The sequence below is a fragment of the Cynocephalus volans genome, chromosome 5, assembly GCF_027409185.1.
Source record: "Cynocephalus volans isolate mCynVol1 chromosome 5, mCynVol1.pri, whole genome shotgun sequence".
In the NCBI taxonomy this organism is placed as follows: domain Eukaryota; kingdom Metazoa; phylum Chordata; class Mammalia; order Dermoptera; family Cynocephalidae; genus Cynocephalus; species Cynocephalus volans.
This window is the reverse complement of record NC_084464.1, coordinates 12,313,977-12,337,625: the sequence shown is the minus strand read 5'-3', so window position 1 is coordinate 12,337,625 and position 23,649 is coordinate 12,313,977. Positions and strand designations below refer to the sequence as shown.

The 23,649-nt window shown below is 38.2% G+C and overlaps 1 protein-coding gene across 1 annotated transcript in view; it reads right to left on the bottom strand.

The window, feature by feature from the left end:
* Positions 1–23,649, bottom strand: part of LOC134378885 (uncharacterized) — a 311,104-nt gene that overhangs the window by 91,739 nt on the left and 195,716 nt on the right.

The window sequence follows — 23,649 nt, the reverse complement described above, 5'->3', positions numbered from 1 at the left end:
CTTACACTGTTCTCTGCACTTAAAAATTATTAAGATGGTAAATTTTATGTTATGCATATTTTACCACAACTAAAAAGTTTTAAAAAGAAACATGAAAATGTTTATTATAAACAGCAAACTTAATTTTTTGAAAACAATCTTTTAAAATCTAGAATATATCCCTGTTTACCTCACTTCCTCATGATGATCTCTCCTCATTAAGATTAGATGTAAATATTTGCATGTAACTTGTTAAATATCAACTATTTCATTTTTAAAGTTGTAATGAGTTATTAATATACCACTTAAAATATGAATAAGAATTCAAAACTTAAGAATTCTTTTATTCCTTAACCCACTCTTGACATTTTCTGTTGAAACTAAATCTAAAAGAATCACATACAAAGTATTCTGATTTAGTTCTGGTTTCCTCTCTAAATTTAGCATTAAGAGCAGGAGATGTTTTCAAAGTTTCTAAAATTAAAGTTTTTGAGAGAGAGAAGAGTAAGAGGCCGTCTGAAAATAACTGAAATATCAGAAGTCATTCTTCACTCAGTCCCCAAAATATGTGGCCGTAACATACAGTAGAGTTAGCACAGTGTAGTGATTGTGACTAAAAGTTTTGCAATCTGAATGCCTCTTTATACCTAACAACTACGTTATACCTTATAATCCCTCTCTATGCCTTAGTTTCCACATAAGGAAAAAGATATTAATAGTAGCCACATTGCAGGATCAGCGTGATGACCAGGTTAACAGAAGAAAGAAATACTGAGCAATGTTCTCACTGTGGTACATGCACAAAACAATAAATACTATCTGCTGCCTTTCCTTCTTTCTCTTCTTCCAATATGTACCAGTAAGTGCTACTTTGAAATGGACTGGGCTTCCATCAAGCCCCCAAAATGTAGAAAATCTGTCTAAATGATGATAGAATTCATTTTATTATTTAAAGAGATATAAACTTGGAAATGCACATATCTGTCATTTAATCAAAGCAGTAAATATCATTGGTACCTACCATGTGTTTTATTAAACCAATCTACATATAGTCAATCTGTATAATAATAAGATTCCAAATTTCTGAATTAGCTTGCCTAATTCTAGTGTAGAAAGATCTTCTAGAATGATTCAGTAAATTCCTCAATCAAAAATAGTCCTAAAAATAAACATGTGACCAAAGGAGAAACTAGTACCAGCGTAAGTAGTTCAGTGACTTAGCGACTGACCGTAGAAAGTCAGAGCATTGCTGGGAACAGAATGGAAATGCAATTTATGGACATCTTCAAAAGATTTTCCATATAAAAATTCATCTCTGAAGAGTTCATCTCTGAAGATTATCAAATATGATGACAATTATACCTCGGGGAAAGAAAATAAATAACAGAAACTAGAGTTTTTGGAAGGAAAAAAAAGAAAAAAACAAACAAAACTAATAATAGCAACATTCACAAGTAAGAGAAAACTGAGGCTCCCCTAGCATCCCAAACCGTGACCATAACCCTTTGGCCCACACAGGACTAATGAGGCACTGACCATGATGACACTGATAGTTTCTTCGTTGTTCTTGTGAATATTTTGCCATGAAGGTGTAGAGCATTATCTAATTGAAAACCCCGTGCAGTCTTTGCATTGAGCAGGCTTCTCAATTACACAAATGAGGAGCAGTTAGACAGGAAACAGTCCCCCATGAGCCTCTGGTTTACAAGCAGTGACATAGTCAGGGGCTAACCCTCCTATAGAAGGATTCCAGATTACCTTCTACATTTACCATCACATGAAATGAAACCCAGAGCTGTCTACACCGCTAAAGCAAAATATCCTGTACATGATCTCCTCTTCAGTTAAATATTCTGTCACTGTTTGCCTCTGCAAAAGGAAGGGGAAGTCAGATGCAGATTTGACATGGGATTGTTTGTAGAAGACTGGAAAATCACAAATGATGCAAGACAGAAAAGACGGTAGCTTCTTTGACCTTTGGAAATTTCCACAGTTCTTTTCATATCCATGGGCATAAATGACTAAGCAGTTCAGGCACTTATGCACAAACCCACTAGAAAGTTATACTTTTACCATTAATTTCACTAACAAAATGTTTCTCACCTGCATTTAGATACACATATTCGCTTATCAAATTTTGATTTAGGACAAATAACAGTAAAATTTTACCATGTACCATTTATATCTGATACAAAATATGCAATTATCTTATACCTATTCAACACAATTCAATATTTGTTTTCATTTGTTTGTTGAGCAATGGTAATTATAGCATATGAATTCAAAGAATTAGAAAAAACTTAAATCAATAATTTAGAGTTTAAAAATACATATGCTGCAAACTTAGCAATTAACAAAAAAGTCCGTTGATGGTAGATGATGCCAAATAAAATAATATATCCAAAAGCTCATTAATTGAACAAAGATAGTCATGTACAGCCTCATAAACAATGACCATTGACAACAAAACATGACAGTCTTTTTCTTGTAATCATTTTGAATTTGCACCTGAAATCTAACTGTGTACTTATATAGAATTACATCCCCAACTATCTTTCTATATATTATTCTTGAAATACATTTCATTCAAAAGAATTCTGTTTTTATATTTCAAAATTGTCTTGAAAGAGAGCATCTATTTTTTGTTCTTGTAAACATGCAAGGCACAATTTAAAATACAGTGCCATTGTGGAATATCTTCATCCACATTTCAATTGTTCTTTCCTCCCTCAGTAATCTTTCTTGGTTATGTACAAAGAGTATGACCATCAAAAGGATAATAAATGGCCTCTGCCACTGGGGTGTATAATACGTGTAGTGGGAATTGATTTGTTGGTTATGAAGGAAGCTATAGAGCACACAGATCACTGCAAAATCACATTGAGGCCAGAAGCTACTCCTAGTTCATGCAGACGGCTCCCCTACCACTCACAGGGTGAGCTGCCAGAGGGTGAGAAGGATAGGGAGGTCATCCAGTATTCAGCTCTTAAATAAAACCTATTTCTCTGAACTTCAGCGACATTTCATAGGACATATATATCCGCCTTCCAATCCCGGTCCTTATAGAGACCTGAAATCAAACAAGGTTTCTATGATCCATCAGTGTAATTATAATAATTAAAAAGACCAAAATTGCTTCAGGGGGAAAAGAAAAGCATGGAATGCATTTTTAAACTCTCTTCTATAGTAAACAGGAATCTAGGAATTTGTATCCAATGAAGACCCGTTACTCATCAGCTGTGCATAATTGTCCTTATTTAAAAATCACAGCCAACACTTGGCACTAAAATGCCCATAGTCCCTTCTTCTGACACAACCAAACATCCTCTAGATGGAACATTTTAAAAAAATTAATGGTTTTTTATTATTATCACTACTTCTAAGTAATTTTTTTTATTTGGGTACTTGTAACCTATTTTCCACCATATTTCGCTTATTAGCAAGTTTTTGAATATGGATACCCTCAGTGATTTTGAGGCTTTCAGCCATTACAATGAAGGTATTGAAGAAACATGTGTAAGTTAATCTTACTATTGAGAGAGTCCTCATCATACTTCCTTAAACTTTTGCAGAAGCTGAACAAACAAGTTAAGTGATGTGCCGAAGCTAACACAAGCGGTAACAAGGAGTTTTCTAACTAGTAATCTCTTGCTTTTTCATTAGGACTCTTCATCTGTCCTTTACTGGATCACTTTAGCAAGAAACCGCAAGACCAAGAAACTCTAGACTATTTGAAAGTGAGCACCTTTACCTGAAATCTGAAAAAAGGAAGTGTTTCTTTCTTTATAGCTAATTAAATTGGATACAACCCACTCATCCAACAGATCACCATTAAGTGAATGTAGTACGTCAGGCCCTATGATATATACTTGGCAGAATAATCCTCCCCCCCAATATTCCATGCCTTAATCACTAGAACCTGTGATTATGTGAAATTATATGGCAAAGAGGAATTAAGTAGCAGATGATTAAGGGTGCTAAATAGCAGAGCTAAAAATAATGAGATTGCTCTAGATTATTTGGGTGAGCTCAATGTAATTGCATGGGTCCTGAAAAACTGGATGAGGAAATCAGAAGAGACAGAAAAAGAGAACCAGAGGGAAGGCCAGAAAAAGGGTGGTATGAGAAAAAGTTGGCCCAAATTTGTCGTCTTTGAAGGTGAAGAAGAGTCCAAGAACGAGGACAGCCTCTAGAAGCTGGAAAAGGAAAGGGAACAGATCCTCCCCCAGGGCCTCCAGAAAGAACGCTGTCTGGCTGACTCCTTGATTTGGGCCCAGTGAGACACACTGTAGACTCCAGAACTGTGAAATAATAAATGTGTGTTGCGTTAAGTCAGGAGTTTGTAGTAATTTGTTACAGCAGCGATAGCATACAAACGTAGATGGGTTCTGGATTTCCGCCAATGAGCATCATTGTCACTTACCCGCAGGAATTTTAGTCTATTGCTAGAGACTGAAGAGTGAAAAGACAAAACACAGGTTTAAAGTCCAGTGTGCTAAATGCTTTGGTAATGTACAAAACGCTGAGAAAACCCACCTCAAACTGGGCCAGAGAAGATTCTCTTCTGAGATCTATGAGGTAAAGAAGAACTAAATAAATGCAGTTCTTGAGAGAATAGAGTCCTGTTTCTAAAACTGAAAATCAGTTGAACTGGGTGGAGAAAGTCCAAGTATGAAAAGACAGTGACAGACTGTGATGCTGGAGCGGTAGAGGGACTAGTTGTAAAGAGGCCTGATCAGTCTATGCCATATTAAGGAGTTGGGACTTTATACTGATATCATCAATAGCTATTGAGCACTGAGGTGTTGGGGGTGCGGGGAACTGGAAGGGATATCATGTTTGTATGTTGGAAACACTGCTCTGGCTACAGGATAAATAAAGGTTCACGAAGGTCCAGACTAAAGTGTGGAAAGGTTGATGACCTAGATAATGGCTTACCAGTACTATCCACCAGGAGTAGAACTCTGGAGCTTTCAGAAATCTGGGCGTGGGTGTTCTTTGTTTTCACAATGATATGAAGTGTGGCAAAGGCACTAAGGGTCCTGAAATGTGCATAAATGTCCCACATGGGGAAGAACACTCTTTCCCCTTGTGTTAGTTCCCTGGGGCTGCTGTAACCACAAAATGGGTCACTTCGAACAACAGAAATGGACTCTCTCACAGTTCTGCATGTCAAGTGTCTTAAATCAAGGTGTCGGCAGGGCTGTGCTCCCTCAAAGCTTCCAGGGGGAGATATTTTCTTGCCTCTTCCAGCTTCTGGGAGATCCATGTTTTCCCTGGTTTGTAGCAGCATGATTCTAATCTCTGCTTCCATTTTCACATGCCCATCTTCCCTCTGTGTGTCTGTCTCTTCACACATGAGGACACCAGCCATGTTGCATAAGGGCTCACTCTACCCCAGGATGACAATATCTCTGTTTCCAAATAAGCTCACATTCTGAGGTTCTAGGCATTAGGACTTCAACATATCTTTTTGCGGGGGAGGATGTGATTCAACCTTCAGTGCCTCAGAATCCCAACAGCAGCCCTTCTGAGGAAAGGGGAATTAAGTAGTGTTGGAACAGAGATAAAAGGGTAGATTTGAGAGATGTTTGACTGAAATTCACAGGACTTGGAGACCGTGTGAACATGGGGGCTGGAAGAAAACAAAGATTCAAAAACGTTTCCAATGTTTCTGACTCAGGTAGCTCATCCAAAGGTGACTGTGTAGAGAACATATCAGAAAAAAAGCATTTCGTGGGGGAAAGAGAAAAATGAGGAAGGAGAGGAGCTCATAGTGACCTGCTTATGAAAAAATGCTTGTGGTATATCCAAGGGCATTTGCACAGTAGTCACTTGTACTTATGGTAGTGGAGTTCAAGAGATATCAGAACTGGAAATACAAGTTTGAAGTCACAAACATGGTGATAAGAAGCCATCACGATGGTGTGGAAGTGACAAGAAACCTAAAAAATTAGAAAAATGCTGGTGACTCGGTTTGATCGAAAATTTTCTCCTTCAGTGCAATCTGCTATATTGACACTGAGCAACTGACATGCAAGCAAGCACTTGTTAAAGCGATCCTTTTCCCTGATGCTGGCTGATGGCCGCAAACTCACTTAATCAGGATGAAACCCTCCTCTTTTGTTCATTCCTGAAAAATCGTTTATGGGGAACAGATCTTCAGGTGAGAATTTTTGGCATAGGCAATAATATTGATGTAATAATAGCAGCTATTGTGTATTGAATACACTATGTATTGGTAGCTTTTCATATATCCTATTTAATTTTCAGGGCTACGTTGGAGGACATGTGTTACTGTACCCATTATACACATGAGGGAAGGAGAAGTAGGAAAGTTTGAATTACTTGCTTTAGATCATACAGCTATTAAGAGACCAAATCAGGATCAGAATCTAGATGCCAGAGCCTGTGCATTTCCACAATTCATGCTGCTCTAACTACCTGGGGGTTGATGGGGATGGGAGGAAGGGATTTACAACCCACTCACGTACACACATACACCCATATACCCGGAAGTTATACTGAAACTGAGATAAAATGCAAACTGATGTCAACAAGTTGGGGAGTCTCACTCCCTGAAGGCAGTAATTGTCTCACTCATTGCTGTGTCTGCAGGTGCTGGCATCTTGCCTTGGGCATAGTAGCTGCTTAAAAATGAATACGTGTTAAATGAATAATTTTTTAAATAAGTGGTTTTCTAAGTGGTTTGGGGTAACACTATGATCTGCTTCGGTCAGCTAGCTGGCCTATACCTTTAACTTACCCAATTCAATATTCATACAACCCACACCAACTTACTTGCTTGGTGCCTAAGAAATTTGAAACTCACCAGTAGGATTTTTTAAATGGCAGCTGAGAAAAGTTTAACAAATGGCAGTATATCATTAAATGACTTAGCTGATAGGAATTCTTTGGGCAACTTCACTGGGCTACCATGTTAAAAAGAGAACAAGGTAAAATAAGTCAAGATAAAGAGGCACTTATTTGGAAAGAAAGAACATTAATCAAAAATGAGTTATTGTAATGCTATACATCACTACATAATACGGTAATGATGAGCTGGTTATTGGATTGATATTAATATGCTAATTATCAATGGCATCAGTTTTATTTTTAATAAAGTTATTAAAATGCTCAAATATGCTATAGCTCTCTCTTCATTATTACAAGTATTTATGTAAAATGCATATTTTTTTACAAAGATATCTGTACCTATACATTTGCCAAAATGTTCTGAATAAAATTATTATGCATTCTTCCAACTTTTAGAAAACTTGATAAAAAAAAAAAAACTGTAAGTTTATCTCGATGATAGCATTTTTTAACTGGACTTTTTCTCCTAAGATTGTGTCTCCTTGGCCAACATAGGTATGAGACATTTAATATAACACATTGCACTTTTAACAGGTTTAATTCAATTTACAACAAATGCCTCTAATTAAGTTAAAAAATCTTTGAAAATTGCTAAATCTTAGGGGTAATATTACCACTACTGACATTGAAATAATTGACCATTCCCACTGAGGCAGAAACGTATGAATGTTCTAATGAGAACACAGCGATGGAAGTATGCCGAAGGAGTCCAAAGAGACTCCCGAACTCTTTAGGCTGTTATTTCCAATGACAGTCTCCAAATGGGAGTGGAAGCTTTGGAGGGAGGCAGAGACAGATGGAACTTATCCCAGAGAATAAAAAGAAAATTGAAAGCAAACTTCAAAAACAAAGTCACCACCTGAAGCAAAAGTGACCAGAGTCTGTTTGCCTTTTTGCAAATAATACATCTTTTATTCAGCATGTGTGGTGTGTTTCTGTTTTAGACCGTTAATTTTGCCATTTGCAAATAACATTTTCTTTAACGTTGTGGTAATAAATACTGGGAACAACAGTCAAATGTGCCTATTTTTCTGAAAGAAATTCTCTTAGACTCAGGGATGAGTACATATAGAGCTGTATGTTTTGTATTTAGAGCTTTATAGAGAGAGAGCTGGTGCTTTGTGGCAATTAACATGTATTACCATAATAGCTGAGGACAACTATTGTTTCTGACTAAACAATGACCCTGGAGTAGGAGTGGAAACACAGGAGTTTTTTCACAGTTATTATTGTAACTTGCCTTAGGAAGTCCCTTAGCTTAGCAGCTAACCTGTTAGAATATTTACCTTGCTGGCATTTGCCTGATCTAATTAGTTAAAATGTTTACAAAGCATTTCATAAGTGAAAATAGCTAAGTAGTTTTCATAATGGAACTTTTATTAATAATTGGAACAATAATGTGAAAGCACTAGCTTTGCAAACAATTACATTGATGAGCTGTGTGATAATGCATAAACCATGCAGTATAAGAAACAAAAAAAACCTTCACAGCTTAGCCTTAAGAATGTCATCAGGACCCTTCCAGGATTTGTAAGGCTCTCTAAACTAAAGGATGAGGGGAGGCAGAGCTCCATACTGGCTGAGAGCAGAGGTCCTAGTTTGAATCCTTGCTCTTCTATTTACAAATGTTGTGATATTTTGTAAATTATCTATTCTCTGAGCCTCAGACACTTCGTCTAAATACAGGAGAATGTACTGTCTACCTCTTCAAGTTATTATGAGGATCAAACAAGAGAACATAGATTCCTAGGAAGGTGCATGTCACTTTTAAAGAAGGTCGTTTATGATACAAAGCTGGGAGGTCATTACCTAGACAAAAAGTCATTTCAAATCACAAAATTGGCTTCTCATTTTGTATCCACTATTTCAGGGAATGGAAAACACATTCCCAGTGGAAGGAATCACATTGTGATTCTTCTAGTCGTATTTATAAGTAGCTCAGACATTTAAATCGAGAAAGAAAAGACAGCTTTGGATTCTCTTCTTTGCTTCTTTCCTAAAACCATAGTTTAGACTGTGTGTATTAGGTAATTAGGTGTTTTGCAATTAGGAGTCCAGCAATGGAAATGCAGGCCAAACCATTGACAACACCAGATATGTTGAGAACAGGGGAGAGAGAAAAATATCTATAAATTTAAATAGGAGGTTGATAAACTATTATCGTATGTAGAGTGCACTGTAACTTTCAGATTTTGTTCTGGGATTAAGTTTAGTTTGCCTTTCCTAGCGCCATGTGGGCACATGTCAAATACATGTGGGTCTCACATTACCTCACCCCCACAGTCTAATTCAAATACAATTCAAGGTAAATGAAGATAAAGACAAATTAGAAAATGGTAATAACTGCATGTTGACATGAAGTATAAAGGGGTCATATTCACCACTTGTCAGTGTGTGGAACAATGGGTAACTCAGTACTGCTCAGGGAGCCGCTGTTCAACTGAATTGAATTGATTTGAATGAAAATGCATATAGCATAAAGAATAAGCTTTATTTAGCAGTATTTATTATATATAATGTATACTATATATATATATACTATATATAATGTATACTATAATGTATATTATATATAATGTATACAAATTATGTATAATGTATTTAAAGGATAAATAGAGTATCAAAAGAAACATGTATAGCATGGTTTTAAAAGTATGAGTTTTTAAAATCAGATGGAACTGGGTTTGAGTATCAACTCCATCACAAAGTAGCTATGTAAACCTGAGGAAAGTACTTAACCTTTCTAAAATAATACCTGTAAGGTAATACCTATTCCAAAATTAAAAGGAAGAATGGAGAATTAAAAAGAAGAATACATATAAAGCTATTTGCATAGCATTTATCTCATAGTGAGTGCTCAATTAATATTAGCTAATATAATTATCCTTATTTTTATCACCATCATTAATAATAACAACAATAATGGTAGTATTTTCTAAACAAATAATAATGGAAATAAACTGAATTTCATTCTCTTCTCCCAGTTGCTTACAGAGAATTGTCCTATAGAAATAAAATTTAAGTCCTTTCAATTATTTCAAGAGAAATTAATACAATTATTAATCCATATCTTCTCTTAAAACTTCTAGATAAAAACTTTAAATAGAATAAAATATATCTTCATAATTTAGTGCAAAAAATACATAATACATTAATTCTTTTTCTTTCCAATTTAATCTTGAGTTGTTTTATTTAGTCACCTATTATAAAAAGTAATTTGTGTTGATAGCTCTGAGGAAATCTAGAAATTAAAGAGCTAATTAAATTTCTTCAGAGTAATTTTTGAGTCTCTGTATCAATACATATGTGCACACACATCCCAACATCTACAAATAGCCAAGTACTGCAGGATGTTTCTGAAATTGACCTTCCATGATGTCTACTTTAACCCTTTCCCCTGGGCAAACAAACCTAACCTTTAAGCCACATTTTAAAAAGAATCATAGATCATGCACCTGGTAGAACTGAACTAGAATGTCAGAAATTATGATCAAAACAGGTAATGAGAAGCTGACCTATTTTGTTGTGAACTTATTATTGAGGGAGAATCTTAAGGAAACTTTTACTTTCTTGAGTAAAAAATAATAATAATAAATACCCAGATAAAACATTTAAATGGTGACCCCATTTGTACAAATAGTTTGGCATCTTTGAAGTTATATATATATATATATATATATATATATATATATATTTTTTTTTTTTTTTTTTTTTTTGTCTTTTTCGTGAGCGGTAAGGGGATCGCAACCCTTGGCTTGGTGTCATCTGCACCGCGCTCAGCCAGTGAGCGCACCGGCCATCCCAATATAGGATCCAAACCCCCAGTGGGAGTGTCGCTGCGCTCCCAGCACCGCACTCTCCTGAGAGCGCCACGGGGTTGGCCCTAAAGTTATATTTTAATGATATTTTAATAAATGATCTACCTGCATATGAGGGGTCTTCATGGAAAATGTGTATTGCAAAAAAACTATGCATGGATTGCAAAATTTTTAGCACCCGAATAAACTCATACTAACTTTTTATAACCTGTCTGAACAGGATCTAATTTGAGGCACTTAGAAGGATCAGTTTGAAAAGAGCCCCTATCAGAGCAACAAGAATTCCACTAAAATTGAAGCAAGAACAAAAGTCAAATTTACAGTGAAGCTTGGATGGAAGAATAATGCTTTACAAAAGTTTGGGCTTTCTAAAAGTTTATGGGGACAATGCCCCCAAAGAAATCAGCAGTTTACAAATGGATAAGTCATTTTAAGAAGGGCCAAGACAGAGTTGAAGATGAAGGCTTTGGCAGCCTATCATCCACATCAATTTCCAAGGAAAAATAAATCTTGCTCATGTTCTAATTGAAGAGGACTTACCACTAACAGCAGAAACAGTAGCCAACACCAGGGACATCACAATTGGTTCAGCTTACCCAATTCTGACTGAAAAATTAAAGTTGAGCAAACTTTCTGCTTTACGGGTGCCAAAACTGTTGTGCTCAGATCAGCTGCAGACAAGAGCAGAGCCTTCTAAGGAAATTTTAAACAGGTAGTATCAAGATCCTGAAGCATTTCTTCAAAGAATTGTAACAGGAGATGAAACATGATTTTACCAGTACGATTATGAAGACATAGCCTTGGCTACCAAGAGGCAGAAGTGCTCCAGTCAACGAAAAAGTGGACTGGTCAAGAATGAAGGTTATAGCAACAGTTTTTTGGGATGCTCAAGGCATTTTACTTGTGTACTTTCTGGAAGGTCAAAGAACAATAACATCTGCTTATAATGAGAGCATTTGGAGAAAGTTAGCCAAAGCTTTAGCAGAAAAATACCCGGGAAAGCTTTATCAGAGAGTCCATCTCCACCATAACAATGCTCCTGCTCATCAAATGAGGGCAGTTTTGCAAGAGTTATGATGGAAATCATTGGGCATCCACCTTGCAGTCTTTATTTGGCTCTTTCTGGCTTCTTTTTGTTTCCTAATCATAAAAAATCTTTAAAGATCATCCGTTTTTCTTCAGTTAATAATGTAAAAAAAGACTGCGTTGACATGGTTAAATTTCTAGGACCCCCTATTCTTTAGAGATCAACTAAATGGCTGGTATAATCACTTACAAAAGTGTCTTGTCCTTGATGGAGATTGTGTTGAGAAATATAGCTTATATTTTTTATTTTAATCTTTTAATTACATTTTTCACAAATTTTTTGATGTCCTTTTGTATTTCAAGAAAGGAGTTTTTAAACATATAAAAACATTACAAGAAAGTCATGCCTGATGTAATAGTTATAGGATATCACTTTGAAACAAAAATGCAATTGCAATTTGCAAAATATTTTGCTAAGTTAATGCTGTGTACGTACTCCTATATTTCAAAGAATGTGCTTTGTTAGTCAACTGCAGCTCTGACATATAAAAATGATAGCAAGTATCTTGTTATTTTCTAATATAACTGATTAGTTTCTTAATCTTTTATGTTTTTTTATGTATGTATTTACTGAAACACATTTCAATAAATCTTAAAATCTAGATCTAAACTTAAATTTAAATTTTAAATTTTTAAATTTAAAACATGTAAAGTAGTGAATATAAAATTGACCACATATAAAAGCCAATAAATTCATACATTTCTATTTGGTAAATTGTATATGCATTTACTGAAGCACATTTTTTCGAAGGTTGCAAAACTCATACAACATGAGGCTGATTATAATAGCAAGGTAAACATAAGTCACAAAAACTTTTAGTACTCTCCTCCTAAGTAACTGCCTTCCACTCTGAGGCAAAGCTGCATGCAAGAGGTCTGTTGAGCAAAAGTCTTGAGAGCTTTATCTGTATTAAAGACTGAGCAGAAGGAGAACCTGACCCACAAGAGGTTGTAACCAAGGCCTTTGCCAACGATCTGAAGTAAGGGTAGCCATTCATGTTGTCCCAAAATGAGGCAAGAGGACCAGCCTTTATGTTAGTCATCAGCTGTGAACTATCCTATGGGAGGGCCACAAACTGGATGAGAAAATTTCCTATGGCCAAGGGGAGTTCCCAAAGAGGTACTCAGGTCTGACCAAGCAGCAGCTAATATTCCCAGCAACTAAAGGATGGGGACTTAGCCTGCTGAGTTATTGAAGTGAAATGCCACAGTACCCATCACAGTCCACCCCTTCTGCCACTCAGATCCACTTGTTTCATATTGTAAATTCACAGTGTCTAGAAACCATTCCTTCTGGATTCTGGTCAGCCTTGTTTCCTGAGAAACATAATGAAGGAAGGTGAGTGGTGATGACTGCAACATGAGCGGTATCGCTGCAGTGCAACTGCTACAGCTGATCTCGAGGTTGTAACTGCAGCTCATCCTCACCCTCTTCCACCACATTCCAGTGCCCCTTACCCCTGAACAGCACCTCTGCTGGCCTGGATGGCTCGCCTGGTGGGGTGTTGCCGTCATCATACCTGAGTGTCCAAGCTCCTAGATGGTATGCTCCTCTCAGGCTTGGGCTGCTCTACCTGCCCATTGACAGTTAAACCTGGGCATGGGAAGACCAGGAGATGCCCCAAATGGGTCACCTGAGAGCTAAACTTATTCTCCCCTGCCCCGCTGTGTAGGAGCAGCTCACCTCCTGCTGATGATGAGGGACAATTAACCTTGACAGTAATGGTGGTTCCCTTCCCCACCTGCTGGTCTCTTTGCATAAGGAGCCTGATGCAACCTAGTGGTGACTGTGGCCTAAAGTTCTGTGTGCTGAGATGAAAACGATTATATTCTGGAAGGCAGGACCTCTAGAATGGGATAGCCTCAAGTTGTTGGATGAGGAAACACAAATTCCCCAAGCAGGTCACTAGGAGTAATTGTAAGTGAGGCAATTTCCACTTCCAGCCCTTGGCTCCCAATTACTCTATGTAGTGGGACATCCCATATTGTAGTTACTGATTCACTGTGGATCCCACTCCCTGAAAGAATGACTCCCCATCCTTCCAAGGTAACATTTTCAAGCTGTTGCCTCAGCTATGCACATCTAAGAGGCTATTTCATCAGTCTGTCAGGTTGGAAGTATCGGGATGGTGGAAAATGTGTTAGGATGAATGGATCATATGTTGACAGCTGCATCTCCTTTGCATACAGTGAGCCCTTTGTTCTGACGCAGTGTTGCATAGCATTCTGGGTTAATGGATCGAACACTATAAATTTTCAGATAGTGAGACTGGCCATGGCCCAGTGGGCAATAAATGCAAATCTGTATATGAAATATGTGTTGATCCCAGTCAAGCTGAATTACTGCCTCTTCCAAGGATGAAGGCATCCAATATAGTCAACTTGCCACCAGATGGCTGGTTGGTCTCCTTGAGGGATGATGGTGTATCAGAGGATAGCATTTATTTCAATTGGTGATGGGTTGGACATTTGGCACCAATAGCTAATATGAGCTGTGGTGAATGGGAGACCATACTGTTAGGCCAGTGCATAGCTGCCATCTCTGCCCACATATCTATTCGGTTCATGAATCCATTGTGCCAGTACCGTGGTGGTCGATAATAGACTGAGTGATCTTAACAGCTGAGTTGTTTTGTCTACCTGTTTGTGTAGTGCCTCTTCTGGGGTGGACACTTACTTGAGGGTGTTAACATGCAATACAAAGATCTTCATGCTTTGTATCCATGCAAAAGTAAATTCACATGTTTCTTTCCCAAAATTCCTTATTCTATATTTTTTCAACTTTTCCCTCTCAGGCTCCTGTCCAACCAGCTAGGCCATCTGTCTTTACTGTGAGCCCTTAGTGATGTTTACCTTGGGCTATTTCACTTTCAACACAAAGGTGATGACTAGTGGCACCTGGAAGAGTGTTACCCACTGGAGAATTTCCCCTGCATGCTATGCTGTCTTGTGGGTGCACCCCTGAGTGAGCTGCAGTGCTACAGCAATCTGTTTTTCATTTGTACCAACCATCTGTGAACTTTGCCTGTCCTTTTTCTTCTTATGTCAGCTGGTCATAAGGGAACCGCCATCCCCTATGCTGATGTAGGTGTGTGGTGGATTGAACAGCCCTCTAAAGTCACTGAAGCCTAATCCCCACTGTAACTGTTGAGGGTGGAAAGTCCTATTATGATCATTGAAAGGTGGAGCCTTGGAGAGGTGATTAGATTGTGAGGACCCTGCTATAGTGAATGGCTTAATGGTGGTTGTAGATGTGGTTCTGAGGACCTTAAAAGGAGAGTGCATGAGGAGCTATCTCTCTCTCTCTGCTTCGCCATTCTGCCATGTGAGACCCCTGGGTCACTGTCACCACCAAGGCCTTTACCAAATGTGTTCCCTGGACTCTGGACTTCCCAGCCTCAAAAACTGTAAGGAATAAGTTTTATAATCTTATAAATTACCCAGTTCCAGGTATTTTGCTATAAGCCACAGAAACTGACTAATACAGAAAATTGGTACCAGGAGCAGGGCATTGCTTATAACAAACATTTTAAAATGTAGAAGTGGCTTTGGAGCTGGGTATTGAGCAGCAGCTGGAAAAATTTGAAGGAGCAGGCTCGGAAAAACCTAGATACTGGTGAAAGTTTAGAAGACAAGAGAAAGTTTGCGATGTCCTAGAGACTGGTTGGATCATGGCAACCAGAATGCTGAAAGAAATATGGACAGTAAAGACCATTCTAAGGAGGTCTCAGACAGAAATAAGAAGGAGCTTATTAAAACTGGAGCAAAGATCACCCTTGCTATAAACTTACATAGAACTTGGCTACATTCTGTTCATGCCTAAAACTTTTATGGAATGTGGAATTCCAAGGTGCTCACCCAGGGTATTTGGTGGACGAAATTTCTAAGAAGCAAAACATTCAGGAAGCTGCATGGCTACTTGCAACAGCCTATGCTGAGTTATGGAAGAAAAGGCATGACATAAAGCCAGAATGTATAATTTAAAAGGGAAGCAAAATGTAAAGAATTAGAAGATGTATAGCCTGGCCATGTGGCAGGGAAGCAGAGAGCATTTTCAGGAGAAAAAATGTAGTGGTGCAGCCCAGCAACCATTTGCTAAAGAGATTAGTACAAAAGAAAAGGATTAGCAAGAGGAGGAAAAAAAGGCCTTGAGGCATTGCAGAAGTATCTGGGGCCAGCCCTTGCATCACAGGCCCACAAAGCCTAGGGAGCCAGAATGGTCTTGGGGAACAGGCCTGAGACACCATGCACAGGCTCACTGCCCAGGCCCATCTCAGGAAGCTGCTCCCCACACCAGCACCCTGGATGCTTTAGCTGCTCCAGCTGTGGCTAAATTTGCCCCAGGTGTGGATGGACCTGCAACAAGTTGGAAGATACAAGCTGGAAGCCTTAGCAGTGTCCACATGGTGTTAGGTCTGCAGACTCACGGAATGCCAGAGCTGTGAAGGCTTGGGAGCCTCCACCGCAGTTTCAACAGATATATGGAAAAGCCTGAGGACCCAGGAAGAGATCTGTCACAGGGGTGGAGTCACTTCAGACGGCCGGGGTCGGTGTTGCAGCAGAGAAACCCCATGCCTACATGAGCCATGAGAAAGGACACCATGATTGTCATGGAGACTCCAGACTTGTGGAGCTACCAGCATGCAACACCAGCCTGCAATAGCTGAAGCACTGCCAGAGACCAATAAAGCCACAGGAGTGGAGCTACCTGAGGACTTGGGGACCCAACCGCTACACCAGCGTTCAGAGAACATTGATCATGGAGTCAAGGTACTGGGTTCTTCAGCTTTAAGATTTGATGTCTGCCCTGCTGGGTTTGGAACTTGCTTAGGACTTCTTGCCCCTTTCTACTGGCCTATTTCTCCTTTTTTGAGGGGAATACATACCCTACCTTTGTCCCATCACTGTATCTTGGAAGTCGATAACTTGTTTCAATTTTACAGATGGGAATTTGGACTTTTGAGCTGGGACAAGTTAAGACATTGTAGCTCTGAGGATGAAATGAATGTATTTGTATGTAAAAAGGGCATGAGTTTTGGTGGGCCAGAGGCAGAATGTAGTGGATTGAATGGCCCCCCAGATTCACTGAAGCTTAATCCCCACTGTAGCATTTGAGGGTGGGTAATCTTATTATGAAAATTGAAAGGTGGGGCCTTGAAGAGGTGATTAGATTGTGAGGACCCTGCCATAGTGGATGATTTAATGGTGGTCATAGTTATGGTTCTGAGGGCTTTAAAAGGAGAGTGCATGAGGAGCTATCTTTCTCTCTTCTCTCTCTGCTTCTCCATTTCTGCCATGTAAGACCCCTGGGTCACTATCACCACTAGCAAGGCCTTCACCAGGTGTTTTCCCTGGATTATGGACTTCCCAGCCTCTGAAGCTATAAGCAATAAATTTCATTTTCTTATAAATTACCCAGTTCCAGGTATTTTGTTATAAGCAATAGAAATGGACTAACACAAGTTGTCAGTTCAGAAAGGGACTTATTAAATATCATGGAGGCCCAAATCATGTGTTCATTTAGCTTACTTCAAAAATTAAGGTCATCTCCAAAAGATGGTATGGTTTCACAGGTATGGTATCATGGATCTATTCATATGTCTAAACTGATCAAATTGTATATCTTACACATGTGCAATTTTTTGTTTTGTATATCAGCCATACCTTAACAAAGCTTTTAGAAATTAAGACCATGTCAGAAACTAAGAAGTGCTATGAAAGTATGTAAGATATGAATCAGGATAATGGAATAGAGATTGCCCATTGGGTGAATATGGAAGGCTGCTCTGTCGAGGTGGCATTTCATGAGACCAGAATGAGATAGAACCAGCTATAGTTCTATGTCAGATTATGACAATAGGGAAAAACATTCTAGATACAACAATTGAGCCCCTGGGTCAAATTGTATCTGAGGCCAGTAGGCCAGTTCTAATGGGATGGTATTAGAAGGTGGGGCATATTGGGAGGTAATTAGGTTTAGATGAGGTCATGAGGGTAGAGCTCCCATGACAGGATTAGCTTCCTTATAAAGAAAGAAAGAGACTAGAGCTTCTCTCTCAGCCATGTGAGAATATAGGGAGAAGATGACCACCTATAAACCAGGGACAGAGCCCTCACTAGGTACCTGATCAACCAGCACCTTGATCTTGGATTTCCCAGCCTCCAGAACCAGGAGAAAAAAACATTTGTTGTTTAAGCCACCTAGACTATAGTATTTTTGTTATAGCAGTCTGTACTAAGACAGATCCTAATATAAATTCAATTTATGCTGTGTGGAGCAGGGGTCCAGCTAAGAAAACTATTTTCTGTGACTCAACAAAAAATGGTTAATCATAACAATTTTAAGATTTGCATGGACCATGTAGCAATGACTAGCTGGCTACCTTGACTGCCTCGAACTATAGAAGCTAAAAAGATCTAAATTTTCCCTTTTCCAACTTCCTCTTGTGACAAAGAGTGTATAAATGACCTGTTTCTGGACAATGAGATGCAAAGGGAAGGTTGCCGAGGAGACTCAGAAAGCTAATCCTCTCTCTAGGGTAAGAGAAAAACATAAGAAAGTTCACTCCCCACTTGCCCTTCTTCCCGCCTTTAAAGTGATTTTGCTATTTAGAGCCCTTGAAATCATGAGGGGCTGAAGGAGAGAATCACAGAGAGGCTGAGTCAGAATCCTGACAGAGCTGAGCTGCAGAGACAATACCAGCAACTGCATTCTTGCCAACTCCTCCTTAGGTGAGAAAAATAACTCCTCATCCTTTAGGCCACTGGCATTGGGTTTTCCTTTATTTTGCAATTTTTACTGGTGCTGACCATATGGTACATCTCATCGCTAAAATCTAGAAAAACCTAGAATAGGGACATTACCTAAAAAATGTACTGAGTAAACAAAATTAAAGTGAGTTGAAAACCATCATAAAAAGGTGGAACACAACCATTCGCCTTGAAGATGTTGCTAAAGTCACCTCTGCCCTGATGATGTCACTAAAGTCACTAAAAGTCAGAAAACCAAAGAACCTCCATCTTTGCTAGTCTTGTTTTAAATTTTCAGGACAATCCTTCAGTTGAATGGCAGAGATGAAAGAATAATTGAATTATTGATTGATTGAGAGGTTGTGATTGGTGAAACGTGTGTGTGTATTTTGCGGGTGACAAGATGATTACTAAATACACACTGCACACATCATGAGTAGCAGGCGTGATTTAGACAGGTTGCCATGCAATTTCCTAGCAAATTTTCCCAGAAAAGCTGCTCTGTGTGCATGTGTGCAAGTGTACATGTGTGCATGTGTGTGCATGTGTGTGCATGTGTGTGCTCAGAAGCGATTTGAAGCACTGGGATTGCATCAGCCTGGAGGCCATCACAGACAATGTGCACACACAAATGCATTTAAAAACATTGTAAAAATCTGTTATTATGTGAAATATTACATTTCCTGTACTATTCCTCATAACTGTGACATTAATTAATAGGTTCAACCTGATTTAAAAAAAACTGAACTAAAAAACCCTCAATAGGTAATTTAGAAGTAAAGTGTACTAAAAAAAAAGGATGTAGTATGATGTGAAAATGTGAATAAAATACTTGACTGCCTTCTAAATTAGCTCTGAATGGAAACATCTAATACTAAATTAGGAAATTAAAAATTTCTGAATTTATGGGATTTTCAAAATGAAAGAACAGTGCACTAATATCTGTGTAAAGAGAATCATAACAGACCTCCCCTCAGAGGTAAAAGCCATAGTGGGAATTTGAACTCAAGTCTTACGAAGGCAAAAGGGCAACCCCACTTTCTCCAGTGGTGAAGAGTCACATAGAAATTAATCCCTATTTATATAGCAATTGATCAGATTGTTTTAAATATAGCTCATAATCTAGCATCCTGAAGTCATGAGCAAAGCTTGTGAAAAATAAAAATCCTCTTGTTTTCCTTTGAGATTGCTGCCACAGTGTTTTAATTTATTTTCAGAAAGCAGCAGAGAGAGAATAACGGCAGATTGCCAAGTTGGAGACTAGGGATGTCCTTGAAGACAGCCTAAACCAGAATAAACACAAAAACAAACATGTCTACAATTAAAAGATAGTAACACTGCATTATAATTAGTTGTCTCAGGAAGTAAAGATGTTTTCAGTTAACTGAATGGGTAACAATTACTTGGATTATTGTCATACTTAAAATGTCAGTGTTAAATGATTGCTTTAAGCACATAATAATAAATTCTGCATTCTTAAGTGGCAAATACAACAAAGCCAAATATAGAGAGTGTTTTTACTGGAAGCAAAATTAAACATTGACAAAAACCTACAACACACATTTTTAAGACACAGAGAACAAAATGAAATGGCTGTAGATGAACAAACATGATTCTGATATTTTTACCACTTCACTTAGAATTAGGAGCAGGTCAAAAACTTATGAAGAAAACCTGTTGGAGGGCACTCCTACCATTTCAGAAGTAAATATATAAGGTGGGGAGGGATGAATACAGAGAATGCTATAGAACCTTAAAGACCTCTTACTGGAAATCTAGGTTAATTATACCATTTATGAAAATAGCACAGTTTAATTTCACACCTGCAAATAAATCCGACATGATTTCCTGGGATATGTTATGATCACACTGTAGTCCTGCAAACCATATTTTCCCTGCATGAGTGTTAATTGTGCAGGATTAACCAATAACAAGTGTCATTTGCTTATACTCCCCTGTCAGGAACATCTCTCCTAATACCCACTATAGGTTCTTACTTCCTCTTGAATTCCCAGTTCTCCCTTTTGCAATTTAGTTATGTAGGATATTTTTTTATTCACTACCTGTGAGTCAACCAGCTCTAGGTTAGGCACTGAGAGCAATGGAACAAAAATACATAACGGTCTCTGTTCCTCCTCTCCCCTTCCCTGGGGAGAGAAGACATACCACAAACCAATTGTGAATTGTCTAGTTGGAAAGTTCTGGAAGTTCAGCATGGAAAAGAGGACTTGGTAGCTGGGAATGTTTAGGGACCACCTGCTGAAAAAATGGTTCTTGAGCTGGACTTTGAAGGACTGGTAAGATACGGACTAGCAAAACAGTAAGAGTTTGAGGATTGTAACAATGAAGATAAAAAAAAAAAAGAATCCAAGAAAAGAGAGGAACAGAGTGGCAGGGTAAACCTAGCTGCCCTCCACCTTTTTCCACAGAGAGAGAAAATATTTCCCCCCTAAAAACGCCTTCTGTATTGAGTAAATTTTTAAAAAGACTGATTTTTCTTTTATTATTAATATCCTGAATTATATACGTTTTTTGATTGAAACATAGTTGATTACACATGTTAGTAGGGTACAGAGTTGAATATCAATACCTGTGTACAATGCATGATGATCAAATCAGGATAGTTAGCATGTTCATTGCTACAAAACATAATCATTCCCTGTGTCCATTAACCAATTTCTCACTAACCTTCCTCCCCTCTCCTATCTATAGCGACTGCAACTCTGTTCTCTCCTTCTAGAAGTTCAACATATGACTGTTTCCTTCTCTCCTTCATTTTTTCCTTCCTTCCTTAGCTCCCATTTATGAGTAAGGACATACAATCTTTCTGCGTCTGGCTTATTTCACTTTACCTAATTTTCTCCAAGCTCATCCATGTTGCAGCAAATAGCAGAATTTCACTATTTTTCATGGCTGAGTAGTATTCCATTGTATATATATACCACATTTTCCTTGTCCAGTCATCTGTTGATGGACATTTAGGTTGCTTCCATATCTTGGCTACTGTAAATAGAGCTACTATAAACACAGGAGTGCAGGTATCTCTTCACCATGATGCTTTCCGTTCCCTTGCATATATACCTAGTAGTGGGATTGCTGGATCACCTGGCTGTTCTATCTGTAGTTGTTTGAGGAACCTCCATCCTGTTTTCCATAGTGGCTGCACTAATTTACAGTCCCACTAATAGTACATAAGGTTTCCCCTTTCTCTGCATCCATATACTTCTTAAAAAGAAAATCGATTCCTTCTGCTTAAAACAAAACAAACAAACAAACAAAACATGTTTTATATTGGGCCAGACTATTGTGATAGTTCTCTCACAAAATTTATACACCCAGGAAAGCCACTGGGAAGAGCTTCCAAACTCACAGCTTGAAGCAAAATCTATCTTCCTTTCAAGATAAGACTTTCTTTGAAAAGTTTGATTGAGCAAACAAACAGAAATCAGGCAGTTACAGTCAATGCCGGCCCCACGAGGCATTACGTACATACGATCACAATTCGGGGCACACTTAAATGAACAGGAGACTCGCTGCACCGCGGGGCATAACAGTCAGCCAACCTGACACAGTGACTCTCAAATTGTGGCAAAGTGTAAACATATGACCCACCACCAGCAGCATGGGTGTCACTTCATGTGCCCACAACTTACTGGTGCTAGATTTTGAAATAGCAAAAACAATGAAAACAAGTGGGATTGTCTTTCCAAAGGCTTTTCAACTTTTCTGCCTCCATAGTGGAAAGATCATGGATTTCAGTGTCAGTGAGAACTAGGTTTCAAAACAGCTGACAGTTCATCAGCCATGTGGTGGGAGGCAGGTTACTTTGTCCGAACAGCAACATTATCCCCTTTTAAAACAGGAATAACACACTCCTGAAAGAGTTTCTTGTGAGGAATAATCTGGGAGACAAATTGATTTGTGGACTCAAAGCTACTTCAGCACAGCAGTAGGATAACTGAGTCACCGCTCCACAGACACTGACAGAGAGTCCACTATGTATGGTCAACAGAGGAGGTGAGCGTGTTTACAAGGCGACATCATAGATCTAGAGAGGAAAGGCCCTTAAAGCATCCTCCAGCGGCCCGTGGGAAGGAGAGAAGACAGACAAGCACTCTGCTGTGAGCCTCTCACTGGCCCTTTCACTCTGTTTTTCAGCTAATTTCTAACATAGGAAGAACTTCCTAAGATAATGGCCCAACTAATGAGAAAAAGGGGAATACATAAAATGTTGTTGAAACAATGTTAATCATCTGACAAGTCTAAAACATCCCTTGGACTTCTCTTCCAGAGCCGTGTACAAATAAATATGCTATTTTAATTATGTAATAGAAAAAATAGGGTGAATTCAACATAAACCAAGATTGTTTTTATTAAAACTCTTGTAAATATTAACATTAGAAGAAAAAATTATTAATGTGCTTATTTAGATCTTAGGGTCAAATTCCTTTTAAATAGTTCTGTGTAATGAAAAAGTAGGGCCAATTATTTGGGGAATCAGCATGCCCTGGAATAATGGTTTCATTCCATTCAATACATACCATTTAAAAAATTATAAAAACCATTTACGTGATTTATCTGTCCTAGGTACCAGGTTAAAAATCAGTGAAAATTAGATTTTTAAAACCAGAGTGTTTTAAATAATAAATTTTTTAATGCTTCAAAAATCTTTAAGTATCTCAAGAAACCAAATGCTTTTTTTTTTTTTTTTTCCTAGAAATTGCACAACTTAGAATAAGTCTTAAGCATTTGCTGGAAAACTGCAAGAGTGTCACTCAAATAAATATCAAAGCAATGTCATTCCTATGGGAATTTGAGGCTTGAGGTTTCTTTGAATCAGCTATATTATATTGAAGTATTAAGAAACCATTTCAGTCAAGAAGTCCCAGTATTAATCTTCTCTTTTGTCTTCTCCCCTTAATGAAGAACAGGGATCCAAATGCCACCAGACACTAATGCTGGCATGGCCAGCTCTAGGCAGCAAGTTGCCAAGAAGTGTGCTCTGAACAGTGACATTTGCATCCAGCACTAGGAAACCATACTGTAGTGACACTGTACCTATATACAAGAGGGACGAATAAATCAACAATAAATGAAGTACTAAAAGTGCCTAATTTCCAATACAGTGCTTCCAGCAACA